The sequence below is a fragment of the Semicossyphus pulcher genome, unplaced genomic scaffold, assembly GCF_022749685.1.
Source record: "Semicossyphus pulcher isolate SPU_LCO1_2020_fin unplaced genomic scaffold, fSemPul1.0.p SCAF_14, whole genome shotgun sequence".
NCBI lineage: Eukaryota > Metazoa > Chordata > Actinopteri > Labriformes > Labridae > Semicossyphus > Semicossyphus pulcher.
Genome location: NW_027211648.1, coordinates 29,299,251 through 29,311,543, shown reverse-complemented (window position 1 = coordinate 29,311,543; position 12,293 = coordinate 29,299,251). Strand labels below are relative to the sequence as shown.

Below are 12,293 nucleotides of genomic sequence, written 5' to 3'. Positions count from 1 at the left end.
TCCCAAAGACATAAAGAGATTACCTGGGGAAACTACGACAAAACAATCAAACTGGAACACCTTTTGATGCTTCTTTCACAGAGCATCTGTCTGCCTGCCATCACGACTCATATCATATGTTGTCTGTAGGCACGAACCTGTCTCTGCCTCCAAAAATAGTAAATTACCGAAGCAGAAAAACTTAATGGCTGCTGATACTCTTGCCAGTTATAGAACAAGGGCTGGGAGGGAAATTAGGACACTGTTTCTGTTGCTATTTCAGAAGCTTTTGTGACTGTCACCAACAGGAGGGCAGCTGAAACCAAATCAGGCAGTGAGCCAGAAGCATTGATGATCTAAACCTGGAGCTGATTCAATTCAGGTTTCTGTATTACAAATATACAACTATTAATGGTGTGATTCAAAAGTTTGTTCCTATTAAAAAGGAAACATAAAATGTGGGCGGCTTTGGCTCAGTGGTAGAGTCGGTCGTCCCTCTTAAGGTTGGGGGTTTGATCCCTGACTGCTACAGTCACATGTCGAAGTGTCCTTGGACAAGACACTGAACCCCAAATTGCTCCCGGTGGCACAGCCATCGGGTATGAATGGGCATAGATCTGATTGGATATTGGCACTTAGGCCTTTGCCATCAGTGTGTGGATGTGTGTGTGAATGGGACATGTAGTGTAAAAGAGCTTTGAGTGATTGGCGATAAGTACAGTCCATTACCATTTACCATAAAATGACATCCCTCCAGCATTCCCCCAGTGTCAGTTTAGATGAACGCTTACTGGGTCTGTTTACTTGATAAGACGTCTTATAGGTAGTTTGATAAAAGGCATTAATATAAAGCTACAATATTTTCACCACCATGCAACTTATTGTTGGTCAGGTTGATTCAGTTTAGCCAGAAAGTAAACTTACAAAATAATAGCTCTTTTTTCAGGAGATTCTTCTAATTAAGACATAAATGTATGAAGTGCCCAACATGGTCAGATAGAAAAGCAATCATAAAAGCATTAAAATAGGATTGAAAGCCAATAACTTCTGAAGTTATTAAAATAAAAAGAATATCAAAATCAAACCAGCAGAGTTGGTAAGGTGTCCATTAATCAAAATGTTTGTTTTCAGGCTCATTGATTCCAAAGAGGATTGCTTCATCGAACACATTTAAGTTTACGCATAAATGTTTCTGAAACTGGAAAGAAATATATTTGGATTTGGCAGAATTTTAAAAGTCTATTTTCAATCAATTTGAATATAGATATATCTATATAGATATATCTATATTTATCTCTCTCTCTCTCTCTCTCTCTCTCTATATATATATATAAAATTAGAAAAAAAAGTTATCCCATTACACTTCCATAGAGCAGGTCTTGACTGTATAATTATTTACAGAAACCCAACTACGGTGGCCCTGAGAGCTCAAGGCACACAACTAAAGAAAACACATGAGCAGCATTTAGAAATGCATTCTGTTTGCTGCGTTTTTGTATTTGCCACATTTTAATGTTTGCTGCATTTTTGAATTTGCCGCCTGTTTTCGGTTCTTGCAGCATTTTAGACTTTGCTGAATTTGTTGCGTTTTGGTATTTGCGATGTTTTAGAATTTGCTGCATTGTTGCATTTGCTGCTTTTTTCCTGTTTGCAGCGTTTTTGTATTTGCTGCCCCTTTTATGTTTTTGCAGCATTTTTTAATTCGCTGCTTGTTTTCCAAACTTTGCACGTGTGTTGTCAAATTGATGAAGATGTTTTCTAAAGTTGCTGTGTGTTGAGCCATTTTACCCAACATTAATCCACCAGTGAGCAAGTACTTTGCAACATTGACAAGGACAAACTTCCGTTGAACAGGCAGAAAGCTCGAGCACAAACAGACTCATTGGTGGGGCAGCCATCTGCTGTGATGAGTCACATACATATTTGAATATAAAAGTGTAGGTGGACACAAGTTTCCCTCTTTTTTTGGTCAGTCAGCATCCATTTCAAACTAATGTAAGTCGGAGGTATATTTAGTGCTTGTAACACGAAAGCCTTTTCATGTCAGTCAGCACAGCCGCATTATGAGGTTAAGTATTACAATAAATACCACCATGACCTTGTACATTATGTCTGATTAAATTAACAAGGATTCTCAACATTTTAAAATGACCTTCACCTGAAGGAAGAGACTGCACGACCTCTTCTGCTCCCGTGACTCTGAAGCTTAATCTGCTCTGATTCTCGAGTTGTTTGGGATTTTGAAATTCAACTTTGCAGGCTGCAGCTACCAATACCTCTGACTCTCCTCCTTCAGCCTGAGGGGATGAGTGGAGCCGCTGAATATCATACTGGCCAGATGAAAGGCCGGGATTGAAACGATTGAAACCCACACTTGAGATATTTACGATTATTCGTGCAGTATTGAGTTATTTTTATTTGCTTTATTTTACAGCATCTATGGCAGGAAATCTGTTTCTTTTAAGTAACAGGATATTGGATTTGGCAATAACAATATGCTTTGAAATATAAAAAAAAGATATAACTGGCTCCACCATTGCACAAAGTTGCATCATTTCATTTTACTTTGGTCAACTCACTGCAGAGTGGTTGAAGTCGTTTCATGACAGCACGTAAAACTCAGCAATACAATGTGCTCACACTTGTGTTTGTACATTGTTGGGCTTGTTGTTTTGAACAAAGGTCATGCACGATGAATGTGTATGTTCTTTTAGTTTGATCACCAGGTTAACATGTTTTATAACTTTCAGTGAATGTGGAGCTTGAGGAAGGCAATTCAAATTTGATACAACTAGTTAGTGTATGTGACGACAAATGTGTAGAATCCTGAGTGTTAACTTTAATGGTAAAAGACGATGGACGACATGGCAGCTCCCTAAACGTGAAGCCAAACACTCTCTACCCAGCTAGCAGGGAACGTTCCCATGACATCGGCTCCACCCGCCGATCTCTACTGTACTGCGCGGTCGTCAACAGCGCAATTAAAAGTACTTGTCATTGTCAGTGTATCCAGAAAAGTAAAGAATTATCCAGACAACTGTAGCATGTAAAAACAATGGGCCAAGGTGTACCATTAAGTGTTACCTCAAAAGACAAAACTATCTCGTGTCGCCCCCCAAAATAAACTGAAACATCTTTGGTATGTTTTTTGTCTTTTCTGCAGAATGTTAGAGATTCTCTGCATCAGATATACAGCAGTGCAGATCGCTTGGCTTATTATGACCCATATTTACATCTAGCTGGCATCTTCTAGTAGTTGTAGTAGATAAAGTCTAATGGGGGGGCAGTCAGGGCCGATGGATGGGTCCAACAAACACAGCATTTCCACTCGGACTGCCAGCATTCACGTCCTGCATGAAGCCATAAGTCACTGAGTTTGCCGTTAATGTAACCTACCTAACTCGCCTTCTTATTTTAACCCAAACTCAAACTCTCTTCCTATAGCTGACCAAGTAGATTTGGAGCCTAAATTTCAAGAGCTTTTGTTTTTGCAGTCCTAAACAATAGTTTGTGTTTATCGAGTAGCTACACACGTGTAGGTACGAAGACGTGTTCGATGGGTTGCTAATTCAGGAAAAGCACATGGGTTAGTCGAGCTAAAACCTTGTCAGATACTAAGCCCAGAGCTGTCTTTGAACATGTTTACTCTTCACAGATTTCTCCTCTCTTTATGATCATGAAGCTCCCCCATCTACACAACACGTCTCTTTGTTCCTCGCCCACGTTTGCGCTGCACCATTAAAGTGTACGTACGACAAAGGGGGGTTTTCTACTCAGAAGTTATGTAAACGCGTTGTCACTCAACTCCCTCCTTTATTCTCGGCTGAATTACTAAATACACAGGGCTTCTTGTACTCTATACGGCCCTACGTTTGGGAGGTGGGTCTGGACAAAAAGTTTCACACTACATTTAATCAGAAGTACAACAGAAAATTATTTCCCAGACTGTCAGCCTGAGCCTCATCCATCCTGACTTAACCTAATTGGATCCCTGTGTGGCGCCGCCGCCTTGCTGTGTCTGAAATGAGGTGAGACGCTTGACCTGAATGAAGAGAAAGAGAGAAATAGCAGGGTGAAGTTGTGTGCGAGTTACCTTAGCGCGGCACTAAGGAGGCACTTTGGTCTGTTTTGGCTTTGTTGAGTTTTTGTTGAATTTAGCAGTTGAACCTCAGAGAGACAGAGATATCTTAAAAGACTCGAAATATGTCCTGCTGTTGTTAAGATAAAAATGTACCTCAAAGATTGAATAAGAAAACTTAAACAGTGACCAGAGCCTGTGGACGTGGATGTAGGCACAGTGAGGTCACCCACTGGTTTGTGAACTCCCGTTTTGAAGCCTTTATGTTTGGTATTTAAGAAGCCGCCATCTTGTTGTTGTTGTTTGACCAGAAGTGTCCATATTTGGACAAAGGGGTTGATGAGCATTGCTACGTCTACCGTGATCGACTGGTCGCTATGGGAGCAACTTGTCAATCATAGGTAGCCACACCCTGAACTATAACCTCGCCTATTTGACTCTAAATGGGACCATAATTGACTTAATAAGATTCATGTTTTGTAAATAAGACTTGCAAGTAGACATTGTGACCATAAATTCATTAGGAAAATGTTTACTGAGGTAATTAATCAAGAGGCTCATTTTCACTCTTAAGCTATCGGACTACTTTTTGCAACCAAAGCTGTCGCCCCCTGCTGGCCATTAGAAAGAATGTAGGTTTAAGGCTCTTCCGTATTGGCCTAACTTTTAAAACCAAGAGGCTAAGTCTGATACCCTCGATGAGAGTGACAGAATATTGTTGCTGATATTTCTAGTTGAAAATTTCAAGCCTGTTTCACCTGGTCAAAGTGGTCAAAATGTGCTCTGTGTCACCTGTAACCACACCCAACTATGATATCACAGGTTCCTGCAGTGCACCTTTACCCAGTTCAGATCAATGATTCGCAACAGAACGATGTACCTGTTTCACTACAGCCAATCAGGAAACAGCATTTAAATGGGCGTAGGCACCCTGTCTCTGCTGTAGCAGCCAAAGACGGCTCCAGATCCTCTCTTTCCAAACTCTCTGTCTTCAACGTTTATTAATCCGTGTTACAGCTAACACTGTGAGCACGTCATCCACTTCTTTTTATAAGGATAACAGAAATCCAGATAGATAATTCATGTAACCTCGGCCTAATACAAACGTTATAGTATTAACGCAGAAGTAGTGGGGTATGTCAGAGCGTCGTTGCTATGGAGACGGTCAGCTGCGTTGCTTTGATGTGAACAGCTCAGTTTTAGAATGTTTACGATCACATGTCAGGGGAGTCTCGTTGCGAATCATTGACCTGGACTGGCCTCTACATGACAGCAGCCAGGTGAGAAGTTTCTCCTCTGGAGGTCAGCACAGATTTCTTAGGCCGTGTTTAATCTCTTTAATTACAGATGTCTTTTAAGAACTCTTAACTTCAGCTTGGATTATAATTAGTTACGTAATAACTTTAGTACAAAATGTATGTTGTTGTTGACAGGTAGCCATATAAACATCTTTCTTCACTGATTTCATTCATAGGGTGGTTTATTTTTGGAGCTTATGGAGGAGGCTGAGAAGAATGAGAGAAAATAAAAGGCTGAAAATCTCTTTCAAGTCTTTTCAAAGAAAAACATCCCACACTAAAAAAGAACGGCTCCTTTAACCTTCTGGGAAAAAGCAGCACAAAAGCCGGGCTTTCACTGTCAGAAGCATTTCACATGTTGGAGTGAGTCTTTATTTTGGGTGAGGAAAGTTGGTTCGTCTGAGGTGTCCTTGGTTTTCTCCACACACATGAGGAATAATCAGAGGACGTCCTCTGCCATAAAACCAGTTAATTCAGGTCGGCTGTAAATCTCCGAGTCGGCTGTTGATACTAACACAACAGTTCCATTAAAGTGGAATTAAGCACCACAAAGACGGCGCCTCAGCAGAAATAAGCAGCGAGGCCTGTCACATTAACATAAAGCATGGGCCTCAGAAATTATTAGCCTCCCTAATCTCAGGAACACTCAGACGCAGCATTGCACTGTTCAAATGACCTGTCCGGCGTGATGCATGGCTGTTTTTCCTCCACCTGCAGAAGAACGCCAGCTCCTCCTGCCCCTGCTGCCCTCCTCCCCCCTCTTCATTTCCCGCTCTCAAGCTTTTTACCTCCTGCACCAGATTTATGCAAGGCGGAACGGAGAGGTGCAAAGCTCATACAAACAACAGCCAAGGCAGACGGGCAAGGTGAAGGTCAATAAACACATTACCCTCCACTTATCATCAGTTTATTAACGCAGCTCATTTTCCTGCTTGCATTACACAGAGAGAGACAACCAGGGCGCTCCAGCTTCTCCTGCGCCAGCCTCACCTATCTGCACCAACCAGGAGGGGAGCTGAGAACGACATGATGACATTCAGCTCACCACACCTTTCAAACCATCCAACCTCTCTGAGAGTGTCTCAGTCTTTCCCCTCTATGAAGTCTGCTTCTTGTGTGCAGAGAAAACAGGCTAAATCTGCTCTGAGCTCCGTGCCATGCACGCCTGTGTGAGCAGCAGAGCCAACAGGGCAGAGAAGGGAAACAGGTGAATGGAGAGGGAACTCCAGCCTACTTTTGGGGGGGGGGGGGTCACGGCTCAAAAAGGTTCCTGTAAACACTAATTTCCTGTCAAATTTACAACTTCATAATCTCATAAATTTGCTGGTTATTTTCTCACAAACGTGCCTTTTTGTCCTGTCAAATTTACCACTTTCATCTCAGAATTAGATCTCTTCTTCTCCAGCTCTGTTTTTGTTTTTTTTAATACGCCGTCGTACATCTAAGTGTAAGTGCAGCTAACATCCGGTCGAAAAAATCGGTGTCTCAAATACAACTCAGTTCTCCCAGCTCAGTTTTATTAGTCGGACTGTTAACAATGACGAGCACGTTGAAAAGCACGTCCTTTATCACTAACCACTGGCTGCACCGAAAGTTACCATAAATGGCTCCCGGAGGCCGTATCATCCTAACTGTGTGTTCACATCAAGTGAGTTTGTCCGCCGGAACAAAATTTGCGTTTAAATAACAGGCGAATATTCGGCCTTCGCTTCCAGAATGGAGGAGAGGAAGCAGGGCTTATCTCCATGGTTACCAACGGCGTCAGGAGAATCTAGATGTTGATAGGCTTTCGCAACACCTGATGCCAAGGAAGTTAAATTTTTTTCAACTCATGCGAATTTGTGTCTACTCGCGTCATTGCAGTGACTTTGTCTGCGTCTATTCGTTTTCGGTGTGAACGCACAGTAAGACGTTAGCCGATGGGTCTTACGATCGGAGCTTTGCATTTGGCTTTTAGAGGTCAGATGGTGTCGCTTGGATGGCTCAGATGGTTGTGTCTGCTGTGTTGAACAATGTAGAAACACATCTCGATGTTAAACATCCTCCTGGGTCGGTCGAAGAACAACGACGACAACTTTCTGACTTGCTTCACTTTGATGATGTTTCCCGAGCTTCTAATCACAAAGTGTTTTCTTCTGTCTACTTGATCAACCACTGTCTCAGGTTCACTCCAGATGAAACATTGTTCCTTCTTCTTTAATTGCTTCTCTTTTCCCCTTAACGCTAAAATAAACACTGGACCTTTAAATGTAAATGAGGCTATCGCGTGTGTTGGAAGCTATTTATAGTGAATTGTAAGGATGACTGAGATGTATAACGAATAAAGTCTGTGTATGTTTCCTGTTTTCCGTGTTCACAGACTTTTACACCTAAATAAACAGTTTTATACATGTAGGCCCCGGGACGGGACGGAGAGCCGGATCAGGATCTGTGCATGCAGACACAGCTCCATGCTCTTGGTGCTCTCGGCGCTCTCGGCCTGAGTCGGGGTGTGGAGGTTGGGGGATCGATGGGAATGATCTAGAATGCAGCAGAACTGAAATAAAGACCAGTGGAGGAGAAAATAGCCTCTCTGTCACCCCGCCGATTGCTCTGATTGCCTGCCAACCTGCTCACTTGTGACCAGATGGCCCACCCCCCCCTCAATGACCAACAAATACCTGCAAGACCCCCCCCAAATAGACCTGGCATGACTATACACAGACACTCTCACACTCTGACAGCTTGTTCATCCCTGGATTACATTCAGCAAAGGTTGTATTTGATCTCTGATCTCTTGTCTTGAGCCAAATTAGAACCAGTTTCAGGCACATTTTCGTGGGTTGGAAAATCTTAAATTAACCCGATGACGTTCCCGTTTTATCGTCCTCTTCTGTGACGTGTTTCCTCAAGCTGCTGCTGGTGCGAAGCTTCCTGACAGTCTGTGCATTTCACTTTGACTCTCAGATTTATTCCTCCTCTTCTGGAGGTGTGCAGTGGGCAGGAGTATTAGTCCTAACTGCGCATCAGACAGGCCTCAATATCTAAGATGTTGTTAACACAGCTGCTGCTGCATTTTCCTGCTGTAAACGTTTTTGTTCTAAATATTTGAAGTGATCAAACTGAACTGATTACACTTAAACTGAGCGTCTTTGAAAGCTTAAAGGTGGGCTTCAGCGTGACACGTTAAGATGTGGTGTCCTCGTGGCTTTGCTCCCTCCTCCGCCTGCATTTAAACCACTGAGAGCGTTTCAGAAGAGGAGCGCTTTCCCTCAAGATTTGACCTCAACAAACCTTTCTGATTGGGTTACTTTTCATTGTGTTTGGTGCATTACTATGGGCTATATACGTTGTTGATTGTCGATGTAAAGTTGGGATATTAGGAGTCTAAACATGGTGTTTTATATAGACCTGCTGTCAGTCTCATCTGCTCTGTGCAGCTTAATGCAGCGGCTCCATCAAACATAGACCAGGTATGTTTTTAGAGAAGCAGAAGAGAAACACCTGTTTTTTGACCAATGGGGAAGCTGCTGTAGAGACAGACACCTTTTACACTCACACCTACGGACAATTCAGAGTCACCAATGAAGCTAACGAGCATGTCTTTGGACTGTGGGAGGAACCCGGAGAACCCGGAGAACCCGGAACACCCGGAGGGAACCCACGCATGCACAGGGAGAACATCCAAAAGAGACCCTACGTCTGAACCAGGCACTGCAGCCCGTGCACGCCAACTCAGGCTTAGAAAACCATGATTTCTATGGAGGCAATACATGGAAAAAAGTTAAACATTTCCCTGTTAAGAACTCTTTAATTTGAGGCTCTTCACCATTCCTTTGAGAATTCAGTATCTACTTTAAAGTCCTTCATGTCGGATGCTCTTGACTACGTAAGACCTAAGAGAACAGACACAGAGCCTTGTGGAGAAGACAACAGGAAAAGAAAATGAGGACTAACCCTGAGCAAACCTGGAGAATACGTCAAAGACTGACACGGAAACATGACTCACAAACTCTAAATTTACCGAAGATACAAAAGGGAGAGAGACTGGTTGATATGATGGTGAGAGTGAGGAACGGGACACAAATGAAGCAGCTGAGAAGCAGGCAGGCATCATTGAGCCACCAGCAAAGGTGGTAAGCATCTTTCCCTGTAGAAGACCCCTGTCTTCACTTTGAGTCTCATCAACCAAACACACTTCGCATGGTGGGAACAGCCAAGTTTCAGTCAGGTTCTGAGCATCGTCTAACGGAGGCCCAGACTGGCCCCCAAGAGGCCAACAATGTTTGTCTCTGTCTCTGTACAGCCACACCCAAAGGCTGCTGCAGGCTGTTATGCAGCGTCCCTCATCTAACCTGCTGGTGCTTTCAAAGTAAAAGCTCCGACAGTGGCTGTAATGACCAACTTGGAGAACTGAAGAAGGCTTCTGGAGGACCCAGAGACTTCTGTGATCAACTACATACTTTACTTTAGCAGGGTATGTTCCATCCAGAGACCGACAACTGTCCGACAAAATCCTGGTGCTCACTCCTTCCTTCCTAATGGAACACGCCACTGCATTTAAAGGGGAGGAACACAAGGTCATAAGGAGGAGGTCATAACATGGACCCACTAACTGAGCAGGTCCCGTTTGCAGGACCGATGTAAGAGCTGAAACTGGACCATAAATAAAGAGAAAGTTCTGTAAAGGTGTAGATTCAGCTCTGTAAACATGCAGCATCCATCTGAGTGGAGCTCATTGACCAGCCAATGGACCCGCTAATGAGACCTTTATTGGTATAGTTCATCAAATATTCCTGTGTGATGGTAAACTGCAGGGCGAGGACACCTTGCCCCCCCATCTGGTGCGAGGCAATGATGCAACCCTGAGTCAACAGACAGCTGCCTGTTTCAAAGGGGCCTGTCTGTGCCGTGTCTGCACGAGCATAGAGGCTGGCGAGAGAGACGAGCGGCGTGCATGTGAGGAAGAAATGCCTTCACAGTGAGTCCTGTGTGCACATTCACGTGACGTATTGTTTAGAGTTCTTGGAGAGATCAGGGAGAGTGGGATGCAGTCAGGAGGAGGATATGACAGCAGGCTTTGAAGCCAACCTGCAGTGAAGCTATTTAGAAATAGGGAGAAACACTTTCGGCCTCTGACGCGGACAACACGTCGGAAAAACAAGTCCAGCTCAAACCGTGAGACTCCTTCTCAGTCAGGAAAATGATGTTACATTATGAATTCATCTTGTATCTGAGCATATTATAAATGTGTTTTACTTATTATTATATTAAAATAGGACTGAAGGACTTTGATTTTAAAGATGTGAGAAAAGTGTGTTTTTTATGTGTCTTATTGGAGAGGTTGAAGGGTAGACGTGTAAATGATTGTATACACAACTCTCTGCTGACACAGTCAGCAGGCTCTCTGCTGACGCTCTGACTTTAACAGCCACGTCTTACTTTATCCAGAATGTTTTAGATGGAGTCAAATAAAGGTCAAAAAGATTTTGAGCTCGCTAAATAATGTGCAGTTATATTTCATGTTTTTTGTGCATGTGAAAATTTGTGAATGCGTATAAAAATGTCCTCACACAAGTTTTGCAGGTTTAGAAATATTTTGTGCTCACAGAAACGTTTGCGGCCTGATTGGACAGTTTAGCTTCCTCTGATTGGATGGTCAGCCGACAACGTGCAGGCGTAAAGAAACGGTCAGAATTCGTGCTTGTAACTTGTAGTTTGCAACTTCAGGTTCACACATGCACATAGGAAATTTGTGTGTCTGTAACTCGGACTTTGTGAAGTTGAAAATATTATGGCACAAATTTTAACTCCACAGACACAAACAGTTTGTGCAGCTACAAAAACACACATTTACAAATTTTATGTGAGCACAAAATATTTCTACACCTGCAAAATTTATTTACAAATTCAATGTTTTTTATGCATTCACAAATTCTTTTCACATGCACACAAAACGTGAAATACAAGTGCAGGCTGTGAAATTATTTGTGACCTTTATTTGGCTCCGTAATTTTATTGGTCCGAAAGAATTAAAAACAGAAAGTTGTCAAAGACGTGCAGAGGAGTTTGTTTGTTGATCACCCTCAAAGTTTCAACTTAGAATATATTTGAAGTTTAGACACTGAAGATGTACGCTCTCTTTTTAAAGTGTTTTATGTTTTTGAATAAAGTTATATTGTTGAAAGAAACAACGAGGAAGAAAAAGAACAAACACAAACAACCTTTGTCCTCTGTCTGGGCTGTGATGCTGCTCTGCCCCCTAGTGGTGAATTGTGTCTATGCATTCATAGACGGGCGGCTGTGGCTCAGTGGAAGAGTCGGTCGTCTTTCAATCGGAAGGTCGGAGGTTCGATCCCCAGCTCCCTCAGGCTACATGTCGAAGTGTCCTTGGGCAAGGCACTGGACCCCAAATTGCTCCCGGTTGCATAGCCAACGGGTGTGAATGTGATATCTGGTGACAGTTGGGCACTTTACGTAGCAGCCTCTGCCATCAGTGTGTGAATGGGTGAATGTGATATGTAGTGTAAAAGCAGCTTTGAGTGGTCACAAAGACTAGAAAAGCGCTATATAAGTACAGTCCATTTACCATTTTACCATTTACCATTCAAATCAAGTGTCCATGGTGGAATCTTTACCTCATCTCTTTGAAGACTGTCTTGTACATGCATGGGTAGTTTTCTAATTGGTCTTTTTAAGTATTGTTCTAAAGAAGAATTGCCCTAACAGCCACAAAGCAAAATGAGTTTGTGAAGTTAATTTATGGTTCATTTCCCGACATTGTTGCCCAAACACCCCAACCTGCACACGTTCTCCTTTATTGCCGCCACTGCTCATGTTGCAGCCACAGCTGATTTCATGTCACAGTCATGCAATCAGTTTTCTTAAACCAAAAACTTCTTGATGAGTCGATCCACTCTCTGTTGAGCACCTGTGACATCAGACACGTAAAGGTGAGA

General features: G+C 42.8%; 1 protein-coding gene across 1 annotated transcript in view; it reads right to left on the bottom strand.

Annotated features, from left to right (window-relative positions):
* LOC138591653 (neurexin-3a-like) overlaps nt 1-12,293 on the bottom strand; it is a 97,402-nt gene that overhangs the window by 31,419 nt on the left and 53,690 nt on the right.